Source organism: Cavia porcellus, unplaced genomic scaffold (genome assembly GCF_034190915.1).
Source record: "Cavia porcellus strain 051 isolate PalLab524CR breed Dunkin Hartley unplaced genomic scaffold, mCavPor4.1 scaffold_2, whole genome shotgun sequence".
Classification (NCBI taxonomy): domain Eukaryota; kingdom Metazoa; phylum Chordata; class Mammalia; order Rodentia; family Caviidae; genus Cavia; species Cavia porcellus.
The window spans coordinates 106,688,023-106,712,030 of NW_026947485.1; the positions used below are offsets into that span (position 1 = coordinate 106,688,023).

Sequence of the window (24,008 nt, forward strand, 5' to 3'; positions counted from 1 at the left end):
TATATTCTGCTTTTTAAAAATTTATTTTTTCCTTCAATTAAAAGTATAAAAATAAAAAAGTAAATAATATAATGGAGATTGAGATAAAAGAGGGCATAACAACTAAATAGTGCAGATCAAAACATAGCCATTTAAACTACACCCAGACATATAATAATCACCATCCCAGAAATCAAACACAAGAATAGATTATTAAAAGCTGTCAGAGAGAAAAGACAAATCACTTATAAAGGAAAACCTATCAGAATCACAGCAGACTTCTCAGCACAAACGATAAAGTCAAGAAGAGCATGGAGTGAAGTATTCCAGATCCTAAAGCAAAATTATTTCCAACCAAGACTGATATATCCTGCAAAACTATCATTCAAAATAGATGGTGCAATACGATACTTCCATGACAAAGAACAGCTGAAGAACTTCATGAACACCAAACCAACCCTGCAAAAAATATTGAAAGACAGTTTAGATACACAAAGGAAAAAAGCACTAAGCAAAGCAAATCATTAAACAGAACCGAAAGATAAAGATGCAACAGCAGAGAGATAACATTCCTACAATTAACCAGCATTTAACAGTAATAACCATTAATGTAAATGGTCTCAATGCACCAATCAAAAGAAACAGACTAGCAGAATGGATCAAGAAACAAAATCCAACCATATGCTGTTTACAGGAAACCCATCTAACCCAGAAAGATACTCACAGACTGAAAGTCAAAGAATGGAAAACAATTCTTCATGCAGCAGGAATCCAAAAAAAGGCAGGAGTAGCCATTCTGTTTGCAGACAACGTGAACTTTAAACCAACAATGACCATAAAGGACAAAGAAGGTCACTACATACTCATAAGGGGTAAACTCCAAGAGGAAGAGATAACTATCTTAAATATATACGCACCAAACTCCAGAGCAGCCAGTTATATAAAACAATTATTAACAGAAATGAAAACTCAAATTATCAGTAACACAATTGTAACAGGAGACCTTAACACACCACTGACACCAAGGGACAGATCAACCAGACAGAAAATGAGCAAAGAAATAACAGAACTGAATCACACCTGTGAACAAATGGGTTTGATAGACATATACAGAATGTTCCACCCAACAACATCAGAATACACATTCTTCTCAGCAGTACATGGATCATTTTCTAAAATAGACCATATATTAGCTCACAGAACATATTTAAGCAAATGCAAAAGAGTTGAAATCATCCCTTGCATATTATCAGATCATAGCGCTCTGAAATTAGAAATTAATGACAAAGGATACTGCAAAAATTCCGCAAACACATGGAAACTAAATAACACACTCTTGAGTAATCAGTGGGTCACAGAAGAAATTAAAGAAGAAATTAAACAATACCTAAAAGAAAATGAAAATGCAGATACAACTTACCAGAATCTGTGGGATGCAATGAAAGCCGTTCTGAGAGGAAAATTTATTGCACTGAGTTCCCACATCAGGAAAACAGAATGATTACAAATAAATAACTTGATGCTACACCTCAAACAGCTAGAAAAAGAAGAGCAAGTCAAGCCCAAAGCCAAAAGAAGAGAGGAAATTATAAAAATCAGAGCAGAAATCAATGCAATAGAGACTAAGAAAACAATCCAAAGAATCAACGAATCAAAGAGTTGGTTCTTTGAAAGAATAAATAAAATCGATAAGCCCCTAGCCAACCTTATTTAAAAAAGGAAAGAAAAAGCTCAAATTCATGCAACAAGAAATGAAAAAGGAGAAATCACTACAGACCCAATAGAAATGCAGAGGATCATCAACACCTATTTCGAAAACTTCTCCTCTCAAAAGTTTGATAACACAGAAGAAATAGACAGATTCTTAGAAGCATATGAAGTACCAAAGCTAGATCAAGAGGATATAAAACTGTTGAATAACCCAATCTCTGCTAATGAAATTGAAAATGTAATTGGGTCCTTGCCCACCAAGAAGAGCCCAGGCCCAGATGGATTCACTGCAGAATTCTACAAGAAGTATAAAGAAGACCTAATGCCGACACTCCTCAAACTATTCAATGAAATTGAAAGGGAAGCAATCCTTCCTAAGTCATTCCTGGAAGCAAATATTACTCTAGTACCAAAACCTGAGAAAGACCCAACTATAAAAGAGAACTATAGACCGATCTCCCTAATGAACACAGATGCAAAAATCGTCAATAAAATATTGGCAAATAGGATCCAGCAAATCATCAAGAAGATTATACACCATGACCAAGTGGGATTCATCCCAGGAATGCAAGGATGGTTCAACATACGCAAATCAATAAATGTAATCCACCATATCAATAAAGCCAAAAATAAGAATCACATGATCATCTCTATAGATGCAGAAAAAGCCTTCGATAAGGTCCAACACTTATTCATGATAAGAACTCTACAGAAAATTGGAATAAATGGTCTTTACCTCAATATAATAAAGGCCATTTATGACAAACCAACAGCCAGCATCATACTAAATGGCCAAAAATTGAAAGCCTTTACTTTAAAATCGGGTACAAGACAAGGATGTCCTTTATCACCACTCCTATTTAATATAGTACTGGAAGTACTAGCCAGAGCAATTAGGCAAGAAAGAGAAATAATAAAAGGGGTAAAAATAGGAAAAGAAGAAGTTAAATTATCATTGTTTGCAGATGACATGATACTCTACATAGAAGACCCCCTAAACTCCATTGAAATACTCTTAGATACAATAAATAAATTCAGTAATGTGGCTGGATACAAAATCAATACTCAGAAATCAATAGCATTCCTATACATGAACAACAAAATTACAGAGAGGGAAATAAGAGAAACTGGACTATTCACATTAGCAAGCAAAAAAATGAAATATTTAGGAATTACTCTTACAAAAGAAGTGAAAGACTTATACAGTGAAAATTATAATACACTGAAAAAGGAAATTGAAGATGATCTCAGAAAATGGAAAGACATCCCTTGCTCATGGATAGGAAGAACAAACATTGTGAAAATGGCCATTCTCCCAAAACTGTTATACAGATTCAATGCAATCCCAATAGAAATACCATCAACATACCTTATAGATCTAGAGAAATCACTCCTAAATTTCATCTGGAACCAGAAGAGACCTAGAATCGCAAAGGCAATTCTAAGAAGCAAAGACAAAGCAGGAGGCATCACAATCCCTGGCTTGAAGTTATACTCCAAAGCAACAGTAGTAAAATCAACATGGTATTGGAATCAAAACAGAGCTGAAGATCAGTGGAATAGATTAGAAGATACAACCACAACTACGAACACACTCAAGCACCTTATTTTTGATAAAGGAGCCAAGCAGGTTCACTGGAAGAACGACAGTCTCTTTAATAAATGGTGCTGGAAAAACTGGCTCTCCATTTGCCGAAAACTAAAGCTAGACCCATGTCTACCACCATGTACTAAATTAAAATCTAAATGGGTCAAAGATCTGAATATTAAAACAGAAACACTAAATCTATTGGAAGACAAAATAGGTAGAAACCTTGGAGACATAGGAGTAGGTAAAGAATTCATGAACAGGACTCAAACCGCACGGGAAATACTTCCCAGAATCAATAACTGGGACCACTTCTTATTAAAAAGTTTCTGCATGTCAAAAGAAATCTCCAGCATAGTAAAAAGAAAACCCACAAACTGGGAAAAGATTTTAGTGAACTCTCTCTCAGACAAGGGACTCTTGTCTAAAACATATAAAGAATTAAAGAAACTCAGACCTCCGAAATTCAAAGATCCAATCCAAAAATGGGCATCTGAGATGAATATGCAATTCTCAGATGAAGAAATGCAAATGGCAAATAAATACATGAAAAAATGCTCATCATCATTGGTCATTAGAGAAATGCAAATTAAAACCACATTGAGATACCATCTCACTCCTGAAAGAATGTCCAGGATCAAGAAAACCGACAACAAATGCTAGAGAGGCTGTGGGGAAAAAGGAACTCTCCTGCACTGCTGGTGGGAGTGTAGACTGGTACAGCCTTTGTGGAGATCTGTCTGGAGATTTCTCAAAAAGTTGGGACTGGAAATCCCATTTATTCCAGCTATTCCACTTCTAGGCATATTCCCAGAAGAACTGAAAGCATCATGCCACAGTGATATATGTGCACCTATGTTTATAGCAGCACAATTTGTAATCGCCAGATCTTGGAAACAACCCAAGTGTCCATCAACTGAGGAATGGATAAAAAAGTTGTGGTATTTCTATACAATGGAGTATTATTCAGCTATAAAGAAGGATCACATTGAGATATTTATCAATAAATGGGCGCAGCTTGAGACCATACTCATTAGTGAAATAAATCAATCTCGCATGTGTGAATACCGAATAGTTTCCCTAATGTAAATAATGATTCAAATATATAAAAATATGTGGTAATCGGGGCTGGGGATTTAGCTCAGCGGCATAAGCACCTGCCTTGCAAGCAGGCGGTCGTGAGTTCGATCCCTGGTACTGATAAAAATGAAAAAGACAAAAAAAAAAATATGTGGTAATCATGATTCCCCATTAGGTGGCCTTGAAGCCTTATAAAGTTTTCACTCATTAATTAGAAAGGCTTTATTCTGGGCTTCTTGATATGAAAATATTTGAAGCTAGAGTATATGAAGTTTTATCCAAATATTTCAAGGAAAAAGACACTATGGTAACTACTATTAAGTCAGGTTATATGGTGGTGAAGTACTAGGTTGTTGAAACAGTCATGCTGTGACCTCTATTGTTATATTGTTATGTCCTGTTTTATCTCAATCTCCCCCTTATTGTTTCAAAAAAAATTATTTAGTCATTTCTTATGTTTGTCTTAATTAAAGAAAAAATTCAAAAAAATTAGGATATATAAATAGTAACTCTTTTCGATTTCCTATTAACTTGTTTTGAAGTCCTGTAGTACTCCCACGATCTTGTTTTGACTGATTAGACTCTGTTCCATTCTATATGATAGTATCAAGTTTGAAGACATAGGCAACTACTTTGAAGACAATAAGATTCACTAAGATACCCATTCTGGTTTGACTATTGTCTTCTTTGGAAGTCCTGTAATGTTTACAATGCCTAAGTTTTATTGGTCTTGTTCTCTACTGTTTTGTCCAACTTTATAATATCTAATAAGATAGACAATTCTTTTTAAGGAAACAAGGGACAACGTTGATAACCATTGTTGATAAACTTGTACTCTGTTCTACACCATGTGCTATGTCTATCCTTGGTATTGACTGACAGCTTTGTTTTGCCATATTTGACTGTATTCTTCCCCCCCCCAAAGAAAGTAATAAGCACTAAGGAGTAATAAAATTCAAGATGTGTAAATTTTGTTGTAAAAAAGAGAGGGAAAAAAAAAGAAAAAGAGCTCTAACGGATATAACAGCAAGTGTGTTTGGGGGTGTTAAATAGCTGACTTTATCAATGTTTTTGGAACATTGAACACAGCTGTTTGCAGTCTCCCTGTTTGAATGTCCACCTTGTGTTCTTTGATACTGTGATTTGAGGAACTATTTTCAAGAAGATAGTGTGTAATCTACTAGCAGGTAATTTCTTACTGTTATGTTTTTTTGTTTTGTTTTGTTTTGTTTTGTTTTGTTTTGTTTTGTAGTTCTGTATTGCGTGTACCCTTACGCTGCTTTGGTTTGTTTTGTGTTTTTCTCTTTTTCCTCTTAAATAAAAAAAAAAAAACATAGCCATTTATGCAAATTAGTGTTTCACCACAAGATAATCTTGACATAAAAGTAGTTACCATATTGGCTCTTTCCTTGAGATCTTTGAGTATAACTTCATATACTGTAGCATCAAATATATCAAAACAACATAAAACCATTCAAGAGAATGACAGTATTACAGGGTATTTAGAATCAACTAACAGATAGTGAACTATGGTTTCTGTATAATCTCCTTGTCTGTAAAAGTTTTTGTTTATACTATCACATATAATAAAATCCAATAAGAAACAACATGTTAAGACCTATGGAGACAGAAGAACAAAAGCTTGATGGGACTTCAAAATAAGATGATATCAAATCAGCACTACCTATTATGATGTTGTTTTCTCCAAAATAACTGTTCCTATCATCCAATCTTCTCTGCCTCATTTCTCGTGAGCTCTTTTTCTGTCATTAGTTGTCAGTTTGTCTTCTTCATTTTGTTTTCTGCTTCATTCATTGTGGCCTCCCCGCCACTATTTCTGGATTCTTCATATTTTTCTTTTTTAGAATATCCTGCAGTATTCTCTGTAGAGTTGAATTGGTGGTTGCATATTCCCCTAGTTCCTCTTTATCTTGAAAGCACCTTGTTTTTCCATCAATTTCCGGGATAGTTGTGCAGGATATCTCAATCTTGGTGGGAGGTTATTATCTTTCAAAGCTTGAATTATTTCCCCCCATGCTCTTTGTGACTTGATGGTTTGTGCTGAGAAGTCTGCTGTAATTCTGATGAGTATTCCCTTGTAAGTGATTTGTTTCTTGTCTCTGACAGTTTTTAATATTCTCTTCTTATATTGAATTTGTGGAATTTTGATTATTATATTTCTGGGTGTAGCTCTATTTGGGTTGTAGGTAGCTAGAGTCTGGTATGCCTCATGTATCTGAGTATCTTTACCTTTTGCTAAATTAGGGAAATTCTCTTGGATTATTTCTGTGAATAGCTTTTGTAGTCCATTTGTTTGTGTTTCCACTTCTTCTCTTATGTTCTTAATTCTTAAGTTATAGATCCTCTTATCATCTTCTAGTTTTTGTATTGTTGTTGTTTGTTTTTTGTTACCTTTAAGAAGTTTTTCATTTCATGTTACCATATTACAAATCTGCCCTCCAGTTCAGATAATCTGTCCTTAGTTTCTTTCAAGCTGTTATGTCAGTTTTTGATAGAGTTTTTAGTTTCCTGGTAATCTCTTTGAACCTGCTTCATGTATTCTATGTGTTCTCTATTTTCTCCATCAAATAATTCTTCCCTCTTTTTCTGTTATTCCATTCCACCAGCTGCTTTTTCTTGGGTGGTGCTTAGCATTTCTCTGATTATCCAGCTTATGTCTTGCTTCAGGTCATTAATAACTTCATTCCTGAACTTGTCTTATCAGGCTCTGGAGATGCAGCTATGCAGGCTCTCTGCAAGATCCAGCAGAGAGCCTGGGTCTTTTATGCCTGTTGGTGACATGACTGCTATTGCCTGTTTCTCAGGATTGGGGGCTGAGGAGGCTTTCTTGTTGCTCCCTCTTCCCATATTCTTTGTTCCTGATATACAAGCATATGTAGGAGGCCCAGCTTCCTTCTCTTTTGGCCACAGTCTGATTGAATTGCGTCGGCTAGGTGTTCCTGCCCACTGCAGCACACCTGGGAGTTATGAACTGGGCAGCGTATGCAGGGCCCACCTCTCCAGCTCAATCTACCTAAGGCTTCACCATTAGGGTGCCCCTCCAGCGCTGGGACCTGGGTTGTGCTAGCCTACTGGGTCTCAGCCAGCAGTGTCACATAGGCTAGGCACTGCTCACCAATCCTGCTTGAGAGGGGGATATGTAACTGAAGTCACTACAGCGCCCTGTTCCAGCAAGTCTGCCTGGTCCCAGAATGTCCTCTGTTGGTGCCTCCTAGACCGTGAGAGAGTCCCAGTTTCCCTCACTCACTGGAGGTCGATGCACAGCTCCCCGCCCACCCAGCTCTTAACTCAGTTCACCGATTCCTGTTCTCAGAGCTTTCGTGCATCTCTCTCCCTGCCGAGCCAATTCAGATGCAACAGCAGTGGCAGGAAACCCAAATCACGGCTTCCAATAGTGCAGGCTCCAGCTTCCATGCTCAGGCTTTATCTGTTCCTGTTATAGCATCAGGATTGCATTCCCAGTTGGTATCTCTCAGCCCAGTTCGTTCTTGGGTCAGCAGGGTATATCTCCTCTTGGTTAGGATTCCTCACTCTGCACCATTCCTGGATTCTAAGCTGGGTCTCGCAGAGAGCCTGTGTAGCTGCTTCTATCTGTCCACCATGTTCTCTCTATTTTCTTCTATGTACATGGCTCCTAGGTTTTCTTGGGATGGGCTGGATGTTTGAGATTGCATTTTGGTCTTTCATTTTGTCATTTTCCTATATTTCTGTGTTTCAAATGTTGTTCCAAAGCTCCCCCTGGACATGTCTCCTATATCCTGGGCTCCTGGGACTCCTCTGGTAGAGTAGCTCCCCTCTTGGGCAGTGAGGCCCTCAAATTAAAAGAAGGTTACCAGGGGAGGCTCATGGAGGCCTAAAGCTTCCTTAAGCCATGCAGTTTCCCCCTCCAGCAGCAAACCTCAGCAGACTGAAAGAAGGCCCCCAGACATGGTCCAAGCAGGCCCAAATCTGGCCAAGCCCAATTTAGTGTGGCTGTAAGCTGGGCGGGTTCCCAATCACCCAGAGCAAGGATCTCAAACTCTCCAGGGGGTCTGATGATGTGCAGGCATCCAGCTCCTCAGTGGCAAAGCTCCCTAGGCTGAAAAAAGGTCACCTTCATGGCCTAGGTAGGCCCAAAACCTTCTCCACAGCCCAGCTCACTCCTCCAGACAGCAGTAGTGGCAGTGGCACTCACTGGATCAAGAGATGGTTGCCAGCAAGGCCCAAGCAGGCCTCCTCTGAGCAACTCCCTCCTCCTGATGCTGGTTGGGGCAGCAGCACTCCCCAGACCCAGAGACAGTTACTGGTAAGCTATTTATAAATATCTCAATGTGATAATTTTTATAGCTGAATAGTACGCCATTGTATAAAAACACCACAACTTTTTATCCATTCCTCAGTTGTTGGACACTTAGGTTGTTTCCAAGATCTGGCTATTACAAATTGTGCTACTATAAACATGGGTGCATATATATCACTGTGGTATGATGTTTTTAGTTCTTCTGGGAATATGCCTAGAAGTGGAATAGCTGGATCAAATGAGACTTCCAATCCCAGGTATGCTTTACTTTTGTAACTTGAACAACTATTTGTAAGAGGACAATATGTAATTTATGAACTAGTGATTTCTTACTGTTTTTTTGAAATTATATATTGTTTCCACCCTTTTTCTGTTTTTTCCTCTACATAAAAATAATTAAAAGAAAAACAAAAGAATCATGACCTAATCATATGTTACCTACAAAAATTTAAATATAAAGATACAAGTAAGCTAAAAGCAAAAGGATGGAAATAATATTCCATGAAACAGTTAAATGAAAGCTGGAATGAACATTTTAATATCAGAACACATTAACTTCAGAGTAAAGAATAGTACCTGGAATAAGTATATAGAAAAAAGTTAATATACCATAAAAATCTGAAAGGGCACATGCCTAGTAACAGAGCTTCAAATTACATGAAGAAAAAACAAGATAGCATTCATATAATCTAAGACCAAGCAATTTCATTCATAGTCATTTACCCAAGAAAAGAACATGACCACAAGAGGGTTTGCACACAATTTTTCAAGGATATTTTATGTCAAACCACCAAAAATGAGAAATTATTAGAAATCAACAGGAAATGGATAAATTCAGTGCACTATATTCAAAGAATTTAATGCTAACCAAAAATTTTTTTTGGTCTTTTTTGTTTTTTATCAGTACCAGGGATCAAACTCATGACTGCCTGCTTGCAAAGCAGGTGCTTGTGCCGCTGAGCTAAATCCCCAGCCTCTGCTAACCAAAAATTTTAAGAGACCAAATACTGATACAGATAGCAGCATGAATGAATCTAAAAGCTATTGTGCGTGAAAGAGTCTGTATGGTTCCATCATGAAGTTCTACAACACACACAACAGATGCTTAGCTAAAATCAGTACAGTTAATGACTTCAGCAACGTATGGGGAATAGGCAGGACAAGAAGTCAGTGACTGAAACCTTCTAGAGTGAAGGCACAGCCCCTGTCTGACCTGGGATGGATCACACAGCTGTGTGTATTTGCTAAAACTACACAAATGCATACACTTATACATGTATTTCTTTGTTGGAAAATAGCAAAAAAACAAAAAAGCACCAAAACTGTAGCAAAACTTGCTCTAATAATATCCAGAAGTATTTAAAGAGAACTGAACTAATGTTTTCAGATTGCTTTGATATGCACATTAGTTGGATGCATGAACACATGATTAAATAAGCAATGAAACAACTATAGTAACAAATTCATAGTAGACTATAGATGAAAACAGTATGTAAAACAGTATTCCCTATGAAGATCTATCAATTTTGCCATATATTTGAAAACTTTCACAATAAAACACTGTAAAAATTATTGTCTTAGATACAAGGTAGAAAATACATCTCACATAGAGGTCATGTGCCATGGCTGTAAGTAACAGAAGTTTGGCCCCCAGAGACCAAGTCAGGAAGAAGAACTGGGCCATGTACTTCCTGTAAGAGGGGTGTTATTGTTGGTCACCAGGCCCTCCAGCAGTTTGGGAAGGATTATAAATATGTGTATGATGTCTAACAGGGCCAAGTTTATAAGGAACAAGTACACTGGGTGTGGAGGCCTCAGGTTTATGGTCATGAAGATATGTTTCTTGTAATAATCATTCAAAAAAGGAAGGGAAGAAAGGTCAAAAACAAAGCTAGAGGGTGAGGATTTAGCTCGGTGGCATAAGCACCTGCCTGGCAAGCACAAGGTCATGAGTTCGATCATTGGTACCCAAAATAAAACAAAACAAAACAAAATCCTAGAATAGAGGGTCTCCAGAGAAAGTCTGTGGGATGAACTCTACTACATCTGTGTGGTTATTCACTGCCATTTCCTCGCAATCCCCAGAAATTGGTGGGATACAGTCAGACCTGATGGACAATGTGCAAGATGAAGGATGGCTTGTTTTTTTTCATTGAGTCCTTCTGAGACTGAGAATGCTTGTTGTGGGCAGCTTGGCTGGAGAAATGCAGAATTAAAATGGTTACATAGTTCCTATGTCCAACAGAGCACCCCAGCTGGTTTATGCCAGATGTCATCACTCCATAAATGATTGAAAGTTCAGAGTGGATTTTTACTCATTACTATTTTCAACATGGGCTATGTTACTCCAAGATGCAGAGACTACTGTTCATACCATGTGTCATATCCTACTGGAGCAGCTTACAAACCAAGCCTATGACTGGACACAAACCCTAGAGAAAGTGAACTATATCATTTGGAATGGGGTTGGAGCAGGTTTCACAGAGGACATTTAAGGGGGTGTTTTTAAGAGGTGGGACATGCTCAAGAATTCAAAAGGGTCTTGAGAGCAGAGTATCTCCCATATATAACTGAGACACACAGGCAACTGAGATCACTAAGGCAATTGCTCTAGTGATTAGATTCATAGAACAATGTGACACAACTTGTTCATAGAAATCATACCTGAATATCCCTGCTCTCCCACCTGTGCCAGCTCTTGTGGGCAGGGCAGATCCCTCTGAGGTGGGCAGAAGAGTAGGTCTTTTTCCTTTTCTTGCAGCCAAATAAAAGCTGTCCCTCACTGGGTGTCAGATTATGCCAGGTTTGGGGAAATCGTAAGAAAGGAATGCAACCAACCTCAGAACAGCTCCAAAACCTTTCAGCCAATGTGCCACACAGCTCCCAAGAGAACAACTCCAAAACCTTTCAGCCAATGTGCCACACAGCTCCCAAGAGAACAGCTCCAAAACCTTTCAGCCAATGTGCCACACAGCTCCCAAGCCTGTATAGCCCCACACCTCACATGGTTATCACATCACCCAACTCTGACTCTCCACTGAATAGGGCTCACTCAGGCCAATGACCAGGTAAATCAATAAACATCAGGGTAAAATGTCCAGTCCCATCTTTCTTTCTGTGCCTGTCCCTAGCCTAGGCATCCTCATAGAGTAGGTAATTGGAGCCCCCAGAATCTGCCACGGACTCTCATATGACCTATGAGTGCATGTCAAAAAAGGATCAATGCCTTGAACACATTTTAAACAAAAAAGACTCTCTCCTCCCACCTGAGCAGACATTATTGATGTACATAGATGTTAGAGTCTTATGGCTCACTGATGAAGCTGGAGGACAGGACCTCCTGGGATTTGTCAGCTCTTCCTACAGTAACTCTGACTCTCTCACCTCCACCCCACACCTAAGTAAAGGTTGAGCCACCCACATATCCTCAAGGGTGAGGGGCTCATTCCTGCAGACCTATGGATTAGTGAGTGAGTATCCCTGTAGGGTCTTGCCCAATCCAGCACCTATACCATACTCATGGCTTCACAGAAAATGGCCAAGGTCTTCCTTGAGTCAGCATAAGTCTCCACAGCCCCTCCTGGCTTCAGTTTCTGAATCCCCAACCCCTAGCTGCCTGCGGCTCTTTGGTCTGCAGGTAGCTCTTCACCCAGAGCCTTGCACCATATTCACAGGAAACCATCCTGCCTATCTTGAGGATGATCATCTATCTTAAAGGCCAAACCACAGATCTGGGCATCTATTCATTCTGATCAACAGCCAAACAGAATCCAGAGGAGATGTGGGGAGGTCCACACATTTACAGTTTCAAACGAAAACCATGATAGACATGTGCAACCTGATTCTGGTGACACTTTTATCCATGTTAAAAAGGTCAATGTAAAAATAAATCTTTTTTCAGAAATACTCACCCAAAGCTATGAGTAGGTAGTCTGAAAGTAGGGGTTGAGGGAGAAAGCAATTCATGGCAACAGAGTAACTGGTCCTGACTGACCATGTGAACTGGAGGCATTCACATTTCACAGATATGAGTGATATGGCCAGGAGTCGAGAGCTTGTCTTCCATATCTCCTTCATTGCTGCTGACCTTTAAATGTAGTCCATCCCCTTGGTGTGGACACTGATATTACTGGGGAAGTATTATGACCCCAGGAACAGCACTCAGGAGCAATTACCTAGAATTGAGCAGGAGTCCCTGAGGCACATGGTCTCCAGGTTAAGACAGGACTAGGACTTAGGGGGCCCAGAGAGTGACTGGCTGCTGGAGGCCACAGGTTTAGACTCCATGATGACAAGTTTTGGTGAATGTGGCCAGAACTGAGAGCTTTCTCTTCCTTAGCCTCTGCCCTAGAGGATGCCCTTATCAGAAGCCCAGACAAGGGGCCATGTGTCACCATCCCCGAAGGAAGATACTGTAGTATTCTTTAAAAAAAGCAAAACGGAAAAAGGGTAGAAGTAATACAGAATTCTAAATAGACTATGTTTTATAGAACACAATTTAGGTTCATCCCTATCCAGCTTCCCCTATCATTAGCATCTTGCTTTCCTATGGCTATGTTATTCTATCAATGAACCAAAGTTAGTCTGTTAATATAACCCAAGTCAATTGTCTATTTGCATTTCCTGAGTGTTTGCAATAACTCTCTGTCCATATCACATTTATATCTCAGACTTTTCCTGGCTGTTATACCATAGAAAGCTAAGTGAGGTAGAAATATTAAAGGCAGTCAGACAGGGTCAGGCCATTGAGGGAGACAAGACAAAAGGAGGAAACAGCACAGCTATGGTCAGAGACATCAGTTCAAGGCCATGTCTCAAGATAAAAAAAAGGACAGACCTATATACTCCCAAGGAGTGACATAAAGGATAACACTAAGTCTGACAAAGTCTACACAGGCATCAGTCACCTCAGTGGGTGACCCCCAGATCCATCATCTATCTGAGAAGTTCTTTGATCTTTCCATACCTGCTCACTACATGACATGCTTCCCCACTGGATCAATATTATCTAAGCAGCTATGCTTATAATCTTATTATTTGATCATAGCTATAACCTATATTGTATCAAAGTGGGTTTTGTTCTATAAAATTTCTTTATAAAGTGGGGTCCCTGGCTTCCTATTTGGATCCCCTCCTCTCTCTCTCAGGCAGGAGCTTTCTCACAATAAATATTTCTTACTCTCAACCTCTCTTGTTCCTAGAATTCATTCTTTGATTTTAGAGAACACAACTTGGTATATTAGTCGTCTAACAGGTTGAGAGTTTTTTTTCTTATAATGTGTTTTGAGGTTCTGATATCAGCTCTGTAATATTCTTGGAGGTTCCACCAACATAAGAAATAATATAAGGAGGTAAGAGTTTGCCTATATTTTCTGATTGCTGAATTTCATTAAAATTGTCAGCTTTGTTTTCATTTTCTTTGTCAATTGCTTGTCAGAAATTTAAGGTAAGAACTTTGAAAAATTGTAATATTCTTTTGAGACATTTTACTTTTGCTGGCAAGACCTTATTTTCCTGTTTTATATATGCTTATTTTGCTGTAGTTTACAAAGAAACAATGGTAGTGAGCCTTCTAGTGGTCCTTATACTAACTACAGAGTACATTTACTAACTACAGAGTCCTTATACTAACTACAGAGTACAGAGTGCTGTAAATTGGTCTTTTCATGAAAACTAGTTTATGTTTGGAAAGTATGTATGCATATCAGTCAATACAGGACCACTTCCATCAACAAAAAAGACAAAACATCAACAGCAAGACTTGGGGGATAAGTTTCACTGAGATATTTTGGCCAAATTCTTCTGTACACTCTAGAGAAAATGTTAAGCCTGTTCTGCCTGAGTTTCCTTTCTGGCCTGATCTTCTGCTGGTGAGGAGGCAACAATGGATTTTAAGAGCACCCATTCTCACCTTTGCAGGCTGAGGGTAACAACTCATGAGCCAGTTGTCTCAATAACACTGTGTGCATAGGAAGAGATTTCCTTTTTCTTGATCTCATTTCTGATCTCTACACTGCCCCCAACTCTTTCTAATTAAAAACCTTTAAATCAAGCCCAAGGAAAATTAGTGCCTGCCAGTGCTGAAGATAGATGAGGGACACAATCTTAGTATGAGGGACACATGCCCCATCTACGTCAGATGAGACATTGAAATTTTGCCCATCCAGGAGAGCACACATAAAAGCCATATCCTAACTTAGTAGTGTTTCCTGCAACAGTTTTCCTCAGGAGACTAAACCTGAGATCCCGTGGAAAGAACTTCCATCTGGGTAAGACTGCAAGGAGCTGTCTCCCCAAGCATAATACTTAAGGAACCAAAACATATTTAGTTCCAGGGAAAATCTCCAACCTCCTGGCTCTTTTTTCTCTCACATCTTCCTAGACCTGATTTTCATCATTTATGTGTGTAGGAAAAAATAATTTAGCTAATAATTTGTAGACTAAATGTTTTCCAGACATTCCAGACTAGATCACATTCTGGATACAAATCTCTGGTTGCGGGGACCAATAAAATTTGAAAGGACAACTGAAGAGATGACTCTGACAGATACCCAAAGGTTCCTCAGTAGAAACTGAGTTCTAACAGCCTAACAGTGTAGCCAGCAGAAAAATCTCCACTTAAATATCATCCCTACTTACACTCCTTAGTGAAGTGAGCAGTAACTCTTGAAGTGATCTTTCAGTGCCCTCTGTCCCAAAGTGACCAGAGATAATGTTGTTAGAGCCTTTTCTTAAATCCTTGATTAAGAGTCAAGCTACAGGTCTGGACTTTTCTCTCCCTACTAATAAGTTAGAAACTTCAGTTTTTCTCCTACTTACTCCAGTAAACTTTAAAACTCCTTCATTAGAAACCTTCTTTCCCTCTCAGAGAATAAGCTGAGAAAACTGTTTGCCTTTCACAGAGAAAAGCAGCTATCAGAGGAAGTAAGAAAGAGATTTCAGTCATCCTTTATCTTCTTTCATGTGGCATGTAAAAACTGATTGATGTGCTTTTACTGGTTTATAAATCATGGTTACTAGGTGATGAGTACAAATTTAACCTGTAAGCTTCAGATACTTGGAGATTAAGATGAACTTTGAATAATATGCAGTCTTGTCTTGCAGTTAAGAGAAGGTTGTCTTTGCAGGTGAAGTTCCTCCAAGCCATCTGTTGACTTATGTGACCTCTTTTTCAGGATGGACCTCTTTTTACCTTTTGATTTATTTGCTTCAGTCTCTCTCACAGAATCAGAAACCAATGATTTAGATCTCTTGGTTATTGATTTGATAGTGATGCTTCCTTCTTTAAACTTGTTGGTTACAGCTGAAATCAGTTATAATTTATGCTTATCAAAATACCTCAGGAAGTTAGTACACAAGTTCCCTGAAAAGATAAGATCACACACCAGTACAAGAGAAGATAAGTCTGGATGGATTTGATCTTTCAGTCTCTCTCTAGATGGTGGCCACCTGCTATGGAATGGAATCTACTCAGGGGATCCCTTGAGGACACAGAAATCAAATAAAAATTAAATGGATGCCAATTTTTCTTTTTGCATTTCAGTATGGGGAGTTCAATGTCAAAATCTCTTACTCTGTTGGAATGTATTCTTGTTTTTACTGTAGTTTTTTTTTATTTTAAGGAGTGAAAAGCAAAACAAAACAAAAATACAAGAAAAACAAGAATCAAAAGAGACAAATAACAAAAACTCCCAAACAATAACAATATAGGCTTTCAAAACAAGGTGGTAAGAACTTAACAAAAGTTGTTATTTGGCATAGCTATCTTCAAAAGAGTTCATCAGATTCCCAGACACAGACATGCAAAATTGATCTAATCTTGTAAGTGTTAAATGTTTTGTTCTAAGAACTAATAGAATTAGTAGTACAATCATCTTAACTATCTTAAATATACATATGTATACAAATTTATATCTTTTTTTCTTTTCCCTTCCTTCTTTTCCTTGTCCCTATCTGAGTTATTTTTACCCTTTGAGCAGCTTCTTACGTTTCACAGTATTTTTTGAAGACTTTGGATCTTAGTGACTTTCGTTTTCTTACACTAGGGAAACAATATGTTATTTATTCATGTGAGTTTGATTTATTTCACTTATGAGTATGGTCACAAGTCACAGTCATTTACCTATAAAAGCCTCAGTGTGATCCTTCTTTATAACTGAGTAGTACTCCACTGTATAAAAATACCATATCATTTTATCTATTCCTCACTTGATGGGCATTTGGGTTGTTTCCAAGATTTGGCTATTACAAACTTGCTGCTATAAACATAAGTGAGTGCACATATGTCATTGAGGCATGATGTTTTCAATTCTTCTGGGAATATGCTTAGAAGTAAAATAGATGGATCAAATGGGGCTTCCAATTCTAGCTTTATGAGGAATCTCCAGACTGACCTCCACAGTGGTTTCATGAGTCCACACTCCCACCCACAGTGCAGAAGAGTTCCTTTTTCCCCACAGCCTCTCCAGCATTTGTTATTGCTGGTTTTCTTTGTCCTGATCATTCTTCCTGCAGTGAAATGGAATCTCAATGTTGTTTTAGTTTGCATTTCTCTAATGACCAATGATGCTGAACATTTTTTCATGTATTTATTTTCCATTTGTATTTCTTCATCTAAGAAGTGTGTATTCATCTCAGATGCCCATTTTTGGATTGGGTCTTTGATTTGGGGGGGCCTGATTTTTTTATTCTTTATATGTTCTAGACGCCTTTGCTATTCTAGGTCTCTTCTAGTTCTGTAAAATAATCTTGGGAGAATGGCCATTTTAACAATGTTTATTCTTCCTATCCATGAACAAGGAATATCTTTTCATTTTCTGAAATCCTCTTCAATTTCTTTTTTCAGAATACTTTAATTTTCAATGTATAGACCTTTTACTTCTTTGTTAGATTGATTCCTAAGTATTTCATATTATTGGATGCTTTAATGAAGGATATGGTTTCCCTAATTTCTCTATCAGTGAGTCTGTCATTCATGTATAGGAATGCTATTGATTTTTGAGTGTTGACTTTGTATCCAGTTACATTACTGAATTTGATTATTGTATCTAAACATTTTCAATGGAGTTTTGGAGGTCTTCTATATATAATGTCATATCATCTGCAAATGATAATTTAACTTGTTCCTTTCCTATCATTATTCTTTTTATTTCTTTCTTGTCTAATTGCTCTGGCTAATGTTTCCCAAACTATATTGAATAGGAGTGGTGAACATCCTTGTCTTATTCCTGATTTTAGTTTGAAGGTTTTCAATTTTTGTCCATTTAGTAAGATGTTGGCTGTTTATCATATATGACTTTATCAGATTGACATAAAGAATATCTATTCCAATTTTCTGTAGGGTTTTTATCATGAATGAGTCAAAAGCTTTATCTGCATCTATTGAGATGATAACATGATTCTTGTCTTTGGCTCTGTTGATATGGTGTATTACATTTATTGATTTGCAAATGTTCAGCCACCCCTGCATTCCTGAGATGAATCTCATCTATTCATGGTATATAATCTTCGTGATTATTTGTTGCAACCTATTTACCAATATTTTATTGAGGATTTTTACATCTATGTCCACTAGAGAGATTGGCCTGTAGTTCTCATTTTTGGTTGGATCTTCCTCTGGTTTTGGTAGTAGGATAATACTTGCTTCCAAGAATGAATTAGTGAAACTTGCTCCCCTTTCATTTTCATTGAAGAATCTGAGAAGTTTGGCATAAAATCTTTCCTGAATTTCTTGTAGAATTCAACAGTGACTCCATCAGGACTGGGGCTTTTCTTTATTGGTAAGGTTCTAATTATATTTTCAATTTCATTAACTGAAATTGGGTTATTCAGCAGTTTTACATCTTCTTGACCCAGCTTTGGTAATTCATATGTTTCTAGGAATCTGTACATTTCTTCTGTTATTGAACCAATAAGAGGAGGAGGTGGGGCCTTGTGTGACGACAACATAAGAGGACCATGGGAGGTGGGGATGGAGGAAAAGATAGAAATAATAAAAATCACCAGCTTCCCAACATGAGAAAATAAGCCCAGGAGAAGTAAACACAGAAGAGAACAAGCACAGTAACCATCCAATACTGGACACAGCATCAGCTGAAATAAAAAATACCTCCATGAACTCATAGATGAATTTAAAGCTGTACTCCTGATCCAAGTGAGGCAAGATATGAAGAGATTAATTAAAGAAATGATAAGCCCCACCCAAGAGAACACAGGTGGAAGAATGGAGGAAATCAGAAAAGAAAGAGAAACTTCTGAAAAATTTAAAAATAACTTAGAATACATGAAACAGATCCAAAGAGATTACCAGAAACTAAAAATTCCATTGAACACTGGCAAAATGCCTTGACAGAAACTAAAGTTAGCCTTTTGAAACTTGAAGAGAGATTTATGATATATGATTGTGAAAGAAAGGGCCTTTTAAAAATAACAAAGAACCAGAAAGAAACAATTCAAAGGCTAGAAGATGACAAAAGGATACATAACTTAAAAATAAAGCATGTGAGTGAGGAAGCAAGAGCAACCAAAAATGAAATACAAAGAATATTCACAGATATATTAAAGCAAAATTTCCCATGTATAGCAAAAAGAAATGATATCCAGATAAAAGAGGCATACAGCACACTAGCTACGTCCAACCAAAACAGATCTACTGGGGCTGGGGATTTAGCTCAGCGGCATAAGCACCTGCCTTGCAAGCAGGCAGTCGTGAGTTCGATCCCTGGTACCGGTAAAAACGAAAAAGACAAAAAAAAAAAAAAAAAAAAACCAGATCTACTCCAGACATATAATACTCAAGATTCCAGAAATCCACCAAAAGAACAGAATATTAAAAGCAGCCAGAGAAAAGAAGCAGATTACCTACAACAGGAAAATTATCAAAATAACAACAGACTTATCAACACAAACTCTTAAATCAAGAAGGAAATGGGCAGAAATATTCCAAGTCCTGAAAGAAAATAATTTTCAACCAAGACTCCTATACCCATCAAAACTCTCTCTCAAAATTAATGGAGAAATAAGATGCTTCTAAGACAAGGAGGAACTGTGGGAGTTCGTGGCCACCAACCCAACCCTACAGAGAGTGCTGAAGGACATTCCAGAGAAATAGAGGAAGGGATACCAGGATTCCAGCAACAGTGGCAGAGAGGCCTCAATGAACGGAGCAGACAGTGGAATGAGGGAGTAAGGTGGACAAATTATAGCAGTAAAGTGGGGTAGCAGACATGAGGCAGAGATGGTAAGTTATAATCTTTAGTATAGATAGCTGTGATACACTATAAAAAAGGCAGAGGTAATTGTTAATAGTGTATTAGGATTTAAAAGACACAGTAGTCTTATTGCCCTGTTTAGTTTGAATTTAATTTGTTCTGGTCTGTCACTCATATCAGATTTGAGGGCACAGACATCTGACCCAAAAATAGCAGGTTATACCATGGTAACTATCCTTAATTTCCTATTAATTTAAACTGAAACCCTGTATTACTTACATTGTCTTACTATGACTGATCTTACTTGAATCTGACTCATTAGACCGCAGTTTTGCCTTGGCTGAGTTTATTTGAATTTGGTATGCTTGATAGTATCAACCCTAAAAGTAGAGGCAACTACTCTGAAGATGACAAGATGTAAAAGATACCCATACTGGTACTGATTATTAACAGCTCTCAAGTCCTACAATGTTTTCAAAGTTGTGTTTTTATAAAAATAGCTATGTAATACTATGATTAACTATATTAAGCCTGATGATGTGAACAAGTCTATTGAAAATAACAAGAGAAAGCATAGTAAATACAGTAGATCACCTAATATTGTGGTCTTATGTGTCTTTTTCATTGCATGTTTTTCTAGGAATTTGTTTTGCTGTCTTGTTATGATTTGTTTTTCCCTATAATACAGAGAGGATTAGATATACATGTAGAAATTCACACATGAGAAGATTTTTTTAAAACTATTTACTGGAACAGATTATATAGTGCAAGATGTAATCAACAGATACTTTGAAGAAAAAGGAGAGACACTAAGAAACCCAATGCTAATTCTGTAGCACTATGATATAAAATCTAGCAATACTATTATTCACTGATCAGAGTGATATTAGTCTAGCCTCTTAAGTTCAATTTCAGTATATGTAAAGATAAGGACAGCTACTACAAAGAGAATGAGAGACACTATGGTAGTTATTATTGTCTTTCCCAATGTCAGATCTTGAAGACCTAAAAAGCCTTCATCATCCTGTAATGATTTGATTAGTTCTATAATATGCAGTATGCCTTTAATGTGTGTGAAGATGGGGACAACTATTTGGAAGAAAACTAGAGATAACAAGATAGACGTGAAGATCTCCAGTGGACTTGCTTTTAAATCTGTGTTTCTTTACATTGTTTCCTTATGAACTGTTTTGTTCTGTTTTGTCATGTTTAATCTTACCCTCTTTAAGATAAAAAAAACAAGTGTGTAGGAATGATAACCATATTACTAAGTTTTTGTTGGATCATTGAGCAGAACTGTTTGCAGTATCATTATTTGAATGTCACTTTGTATACTTTAATTTTGTAACCTGAACAACTACTTCTAAGATGACAATATGTAACTTATCAACTGGTGATTTCTTACCATTTATTTTTCTGTAATTCTGAATTATTTCTACCCTTTTTAAATCCATGTATTTTTTGTTTCTTTCTCTTTAAATAGAAAAAAGAACCTGTAAGAGTAAAGTTTTTCAAAGTAGGTATTAATGATCTGTATTTCCACAGAGTCGGTAGTGATTTCATCCTTTTCATTCCTTATTACTTGAATTTGAGTGGTTTATTTCCTCTTTTTGATAAGGCTAGCTAGAGACATTAATTTTATTTATTCTTTCAAAAAACAACTCTTCAACTCATTAATTCTTTGAAAATAGTCATTTGTGTTGATCCCTGATTTTTTTGTTGATACCCATCCATCTTATATTGTTTCTTTTTGTATCATCTTTCAGCTGTTGAATTGTTATTTGCTGGTTCTTTGCTAATTTTAAGGTTTTTTTCATGATCATAAGCTTCAATCATGTCTTCAAGGTCTAAGAGTAATGCAATGTTTAATTTCCTGAATATCCCTTTGAATCTGTTTCATGCATTCTAGCTCTGTTTTATATTGTTCATTCAAGGTTTCCATCATTTTCTTATGTTCCTATATTCCTTATCTAGATCTTCTGTAGATACACTCAACATTTTTTTCATAATGTTTGCCATCTCTTTTTTTACCTGGGAGATTATTTCTGCTCTGATTTCCTCTATAGCTTCATGGAGTTATTTCTTTACTTCAGTTTCTGTCATTTCAGAAAGTTCAGTTGTGCGAACTTCTTCCATTTCACTATCTCCTGGGTTTATTCTCAGTGCACTAGAGGACAGAGGGTGCATATTGTTGTTTCATTTTGTCCTTTTCTTCTAGGACATTTACAGCAGGCCAGGCACCCTTCCAATGGATTTCACTGGAATGCTACACTAGAGCTACAATCATCTGATATCCATGTGGAGAGCCAGGGCACATCCCTGGACTATGGCACTGGAGCCTCACACTGTGATGGGAAGAGCTCAACATCTCCAGGACCCATTGGCTAGGATGATCACTCCTTGATGGATGGCTCTGGGGCTATGGGCTGGGCAGGGCTCAGTACCTCTGTGACCTATAAGACTTACCAGGCCTTCCCCAGATGGATTGCCTTGGGATGCTGGGGAATGGAGCTCAGATCCTCCATGCAGCTAGCAGAGATACACCCATAGAGTTCAGTGCTAGGGCCTTGTACCTGGATGGACGGAGTTATAACCTCCATAACCCACACAGCTAGCCAGGGCTCAACCCTGGAGTATAGTGCCAGGGACTTGCACCTGGATGTGTGGATTCAGAGCTTTAAGGACCCAGGTGGCTAGCTTGGATGCACCCAATAGCTGTGATGGGCAGAGTTTGAAGTCTCTAGGGCTGAGCAGGGCTTGGTACCTCTGTGAACTGTGATGCTGGCTGGGTATTCCCACAGTGGATTGCACTGAGACATTGGGCTGGGCAGAGCTCAGATTCTCCACACAACTAGCAAGAACATACCCCTGAAGTTTGCTGCCAGGGTCTTGTGCCTAGGTGGGTGGAGTTCAGAATCTCCAGGACCCACACAGCTACCCAGGGCACACCCCTGGCATATGGCCAAATCTGATACTTCTATAGGTAAATGGATGCAAATTGAGACCATACTAATAATAGTGAAATAAATCAGACTTGCATGTGTAAACATAATATTGTCTCTCTATTGTGAGAAATTTTTTAAAGAGTAAATAAGATCCAAAATGTATAATAGGTATTGCAAAATGAAAAGAAAACATTGTAAAGGAGAGAAATTGGGATTGGGAAAGGAAAAAAATGCATATGCATAATAGTTATACTACTAATCTCTTAGTTCATTGAAATGTTTGTGTTTATATTGTTTGATGAATTTTTCAAGCCTATATCTTGTAATCTAGACAACTATTTTCAAGATAACAATGCAAAATATATTAACCAATGTTACTCTCCTATTATCTTGATTTGAAATTTTGTATCTTTTATTGTTTTTTCTTTATAAAATTTAAAATATGCAGTAATAATTTCAATACATCCACTATAAATCCAGAGTAAACCCACCAGGATCACCCCATGACTCCAGAGAAACAATTCATCAGATAGAAATGTCAGTCATTTACAGGAAATAGAATTGAACCCCATTATTCCTCCAAACTACTTTAGGGAGCCTCTTCTACATTGCAACACTCTTTCTGCATTTAGGGATCTCATTCTGTAAGATAACTTCTTGCTTCCCCAACACTCTCTAACCTGGACTGATGGCTGCCTCTCATGGACAGCATCCTGAGATCATACCTCCTACATGACCCTTCTCCAGGAATGCCCTTATTTCTTCATCAGAGTCCAGTCATCCTCTGATTGTTCTCCAGTCTCTCTAATGTGTCTGATCAAGTGTTAAGAAGCTGTTATTTGCTTTCAGGAGTAGAAAAGCACTAGTAGAAAAATCACAAGATTTCATGTGTACAACCAAAATCACAACTTTGAACAAAAGTGTTTCCTGGTTAGTAGGATCAGCTGTTCCTGAGTATTTCATTCCTCTTGATGTTTTTCCACCTATGAGAACAAGACCAAGATTTTCTCCTCTCCATTGGCACACCTATCTATTCTAGGGCTTACCACACAAAGCAGGATTTGTTCCTGAGGGAAAAAATTTTGTCCAGCTCCCTTAACCATGAAAAGAGGAGGTCACCATTCTTGGGTGCATGTGGAAACAGTGGAAATAATGACTAATTACTACTAAGTTCATTCAAGGACAGGAGGGGAGAG

The 24,008-nt window shown here is 37.7% G+C and overlaps 1 long non-coding RNA gene across 1 annotated transcript in view; it reads left to right on the plus strand.

Moving 5' to 3' along the window:
• The window catches only part of LOC134475245 (uncharacterized), a 39,125-nt gene extending 15,941 nt beyond the window's left edge, over positions 1-23,184 (plus strand). Inside the window, exon 2 of the long non-coding RNA XR_010046290.1 lies at positions 22,086-23,184. This is a non-coding gene — a long non-coding RNA (uncharacterized LOC134475245). The remainder of the gene's footprint in view (positions 1-22,085) is intronic.
• The last annotated feature ends 824 nt before the right edge of the window (positions 23,185-24,008 follow it).